Below are 5,012 nucleotides of genomic sequence, written 5' to 3' on the forward strand. Positions count from 1 at the left end.
TTCATGCCGACTTTAGTCACACCAGCTACTCGTAGATTCCTAAAGATGTTTTCATTTTCATTTCTCCAAGGCTCTGCAGGGAAGCCTTCTACCTGGACCTCCGTTCCCCAGCCAGCTTCACCCTGCAGTGTTTGACTAACTTTTCAAAATTCATCTCGAATGCAAGTCTTCCCAACATCCATTCAGAATTAACAATTTTTTAAGTTTCCAGAGTAGTTGGTCTTCAAACTTTTTGATAAAACACTCCTGAAAAGATTTTGGAAAACTGGTTAGGCCCAATTTTTTAAAGTCTAAGTTTAAATAATTACATAACATTTAATTTCCCGAGTATTATAAAACTGATAGTTTAAAATGCAGCGATTATATTTCTCTTTTAAATGTGTTCAATGGAATCTAAATAGCATTGCAACTTGATCTCCACCTTTAGCCATTAAAAAAATACAAGAAAGAGTTTTTCCTTAATAAGAGTAGGATGAAAGCAATAGAAAGCAACGAGTGTAGATTTTGGTTTGGGGCAGCAGCAAAACCCAGACACGTTTGTATGTCAGAGGACAGAGAGGTGTTCCCTGTCCTCCTGGAGGTTCCCTGCCCTCCTTACACCCCGGGAAAGCCATCAGATCCTGGAGAAGAGATGGCTATGAGATGGGTTAGACAGTGACAAATAGTTTCCTACACCCCAGCACATGCCACAGAACCAGCTGAATGATTCCTGAGTACACACAAAGAGCCCGGGGTTCAGAGAGAGAACCCCTAGACCGGAAGGAGCAAGTGGATTGAAAGAGAACTTTTTCTGTGATGACTTGTGTAGGCCAAAGACCAAGGGCCAGGCAGGCAATGCGTGTTTAAGAAGATGCCTGTGTGGACAGGTGACAGAGTGGGCCTGGTTGACTCCCCTCCTCTTCTGGTCTCCTTGCCATCAGACACGACCCCTGCTTCTCCCACCAAAACCTAGACACAACCTCAGGCAAAAGGTTGAAGGAGATTTAGTTTCTTCCACTCTGATGTAATGGTAATGGTGTAATGAGGCAATGGTGGCTTGAAAGATAAAATACTGTGGGTTAAAGAAAAATAAAGCTACATTTCTTATACATCTGGATGTACCAGAAAAAATATGTTGAGATATAGACTAGCTACAAATGTATAGAACATTTTATTCTTGCTTGTCTAATTAGACTTACCTCATTCCTACTCCTCTAATTAAATCTAACTCTTGCTCCTAGAATGGGAACTGTATCTGTATTAAATGTAGAATTAAGTGCTTTGCACACTAGTGTTTGTGGAATGTGTGTGTGTGTGGTTACTATGGCTGTGGTATCTGAAAAAGAACCGTATTGATTCTGGACAACTCAGCCAATATTTCTATTATTCAATTTGATCAATTCATGCCTTTTGGGGTCTTATTTTGGAGTCACACTTAAAACTTCTGCGTCAGTGTTGGGAAGAAAGCATTCTTACTGAGGAAACAATGAACTTAGAAAGTAAAATGAAAGGAAAAAAATTGAAATTAGAGGAGATAGAACAATACTAATGAGAATGAAGGAATTCATGAGAAGGATTGCTACCATGTGGGGAGCCTGAAGGAAGTAACAGTTCAGCTCAAGTTCACTGGGCCATCAGAGGGCCGCCCGGAGAGCAGCCAGACAGGTCTCAAAGCAAGCACAATCCGGGAGTCTCAGGTTCTCAGATTTAAATGCATTTCATAAGTGGGCCTTCAAATCCAATTAAATGGGGCCAGAATTATAACAGCTTCAAGTTAAGCTTTTAGCTGAAATCTGAGGCCTGAAAGTTGACTTATTCATGTGCTTTTGATTAAAGCATTAGACAAAGCAAAGCAACAATAAAGCAATTTTATGACTTTAGAATCCTTGAGCAGGTGAGCTTGGCCTGCCTGGGGTGAAATTATTTATAGTGCACCAACCTCCACCATTTGTTCTCTCGAGTTTTGAGTTTTGAAAGTACTGTGCCAAAGCGCCTACACTTGAAATAAGGTGTAGGACTGATAAGCATCCTTGTGTTGGAAAGGTGCCTGGGCAATGCAAACAGAAGGAGAACGCACTCACTGGCTTGCTGTTAAACTCTCATGGGGACCAGGTGATGGTAAGAGTTTCCTCCACCAGAGAGGTGAGGTGCCACCAAGTTCCTCAATCACCGACAGCTCGTGCTTCCTCAGACGAACTCAGAAGAGGCAAGTGCGGTTCTGCAAAAGTATCCAGTGGGAAGTGGTTACAAAGAGGTTTTCTGGGTGTCTATTTTCTCTGTATTGTAAATGATGTTAAAGCTGGATGGTAAAGTAAAAGAACAGAATGAACTGATATAAATTCTATGTAATTTGTCATTATTAAAATGATCACATTAAGGGAAGGTGAACTGCTGTACATTTATGTTGTGGTCAGTAATGTTAGCACCAAAATGATCAAAAAAAAAAAAAAAAAGTAGAGAATGTAGTAGAGGATTTTTTAAAGTCAGAGTAATCAGTTCTTTCTTCTAAGGGAAGATTAATATTAGGTGAATGTTTTGGTAACTCTCTGAACATAGGCAGTGTAATGCAGGAGCGCCAGGCCAGGAACCTGCACCTGGGCCTTGCATATTCTGAAAAAATCACCTGGAGGGCTTGCAGAGTGAGACGTGCAGTTTATTACTCACAATACAAGGAGGCTTCGGCACTTGGCCGACTGGAGCTGCAGGAATCTTCCCCTGTGGATGAGAGCTGGACATGCTGCCTAGCTAGCGCTGGAGAGGACCGGACAAGCAGTGTGTCCTCGAGCGGAGCAGGGAGATAATGTCCGTGGGAGCCAAAGGGGCAGATAGCACCCACGGGAGCGACAGGAAGTGTTCTTGGGGGCAAGCACAGCCCGGGAACACTTAGTTCATTGTCCTCGTTGGGGCTGCTTGACCCAGAGTCCTCTTTGCCTCCTGTGTCTGTGGAGCGGCTATGTTTGAATTAACCCCACAGGCAGCAACTCATTTCTGCTCATCCCGGTAGGAGAAATATTGCTTTAGGGGTTTTACAACACTAATGTGAAAGTATGTGACCATTTTTGGTGTGGTTGTTGTTGCTGCTATCTAGAGTGGACTTCTTGCCTTTTTCCATTTGTATATAATCCAGAGGAGATCTTCCCAGAACCAGTTCTTTTTAGAATGGTATGTGTCTGTAAGTCTTCTTGTATTCTTGTCTGTCTTGTGAATTATGTTGTGGACTGACTTTCTCCAAAGAGCATTTGTTTAGTCGCAGAACATCGTCTGTCCCCAGTTGACAAGACATTTATTTATTCAGTGCCTCCAGAACCAGGTCCAGTTCCCTCTACTCAGCTCTAAGACCTTCTGTGGTAGAGCACCAAATGTAATTCCTAGTCTTTTGAGTCACATTTTGGAAAACAATAGCCAAGACCTGGAAGATCTGTAAATTGTCAGGTGCTGGTGGGTGGGTGGATATATAAATCATCAAGGCGCAGTGCAGGTGCACTGTTCTCTAATGCTATGAGAGCTGGGCTCATCTCCTCACTGGTCCAGCTGTGTTCCTACTTACCAAGCTTCCTTCATGTGAAATATCTTGCCCTGTCCACACTGCTATCTGATCCCTTAGGACCTAGGAAATGTTTCTCTTTGTCACAAAACTTTCTCTGGCCACTTTAGTCCTCACTGATCTTTTGTTCTGAAATTTGAAAGTAACTGTATTTTCCTCCACACAATTAAGCAAGGTCATACCATCATCTTTAATGTTTGCTTTTATTTCAAATATATTGGTCTCATATCTTCAATATAAATTGTAAATCCCTTTTTCCAACAGTACTGGACCCTCATTAGACATTTGTTTGGTGAGTGATTATGGAAGACTCCTCTTTAAAGCAATCAAACAGCACTTGCTCCCCTGTCTAATAAAGCAGCATTTATTCCTCTTCTTTGCTGTAGTTTTAGTGGGATTTGGGAAAGATGTGTTTAGTCAACCATCTTTATTCTTAAGTCTAGGTCACTTTTCCAACATTACCAGCTTTTATGTGGCGGAACCAGGCCCCAACCTGATATTTGGACTCCAAGTTTAGTGTTACTTCCAACATAGCACATATTTTAAACAGAAATGGTTTTGGGGGAGAATCTCATTTAGCTATACCGGAATGTAGATGCTTCACTAAATCTCCAGCAAATACATCTTTTCAGAATAATTTTTTCAGAGTAAATAGTCAAATATTATACTGTTTAATTTCTTGATCCTCAACATCTATTTTAAAGTTTTTTTTTTTCTCATGAATCTATTCTTAGTGATGAATTTCATTTTTCAGGACTTAAAAACAGATTTTTATCAATATAACACAGGCACACACACTTTAGGCAAGTCTTTACATCATATAAAACAAACCTACAATGTCTTTGTCTGAACTTCTTCCCATAGTGACAAGAAATAGGTACATATCCTACGTGTGTTCTATTATGAATAATATTATTTATTTACTTTTAGCTTAGTTTTGCTGTGTGCGTATTTAATTACCAAAGTAATACTTACTCATTTTAAAATATAAAAACAAATACAGAGCAGGACGAAATAAAATATCAAACCTCTATCAGTTCTTCCCAATTTCACTCACCAATGGTAACTTCTATTACTTGCTTGGTTCTTGGCAGAAAAGAGTGGCACTCTCAGAAGGGGGTAATGAAAGAAAGTTTTATGAAGGAACTGTTTACAAGGTAGTGGGCAGAGTTCAGAGGCTCTCACAAGGAGTAGCAGAGCATCCTGGAGACTCCGTACTACTTTCATAGGCCTCCAGGAGCAAGGTCAGGGAGTGGCTGCCCACCCAGCAAGACCAACCATTGTAGAAAAGGGCCAGAGAGGAACCGTGGCCTTGGGTTGAGGAATACACTGTTGTCCATCCTGGGGCCTGACCAGGAAAGCTGGGGGAATAAGTACCTCATTCTTTTCTACTCCTGGCCTCCATGTCTTGCCAGTTTCTGCCATTGGCCAGATCTAACTGGATGTAAGAGGGCAAGAGAGCCCTCTGGTGCCATCAGGCTCCTGGGTG

The sequence above is a fragment of the Pteropus alecto genome, unplaced genomic scaffold (assembly GCF_000325575.1).
Source record: "Pteropus alecto unplaced genomic scaffold, ASM32557v1 scaffold24, whole genome shotgun sequence".
Classification (NCBI taxonomy): domain Eukaryota; kingdom Metazoa; phylum Chordata; class Mammalia; order Chiroptera; family Pteropodidae; genus Pteropus; species Pteropus alecto.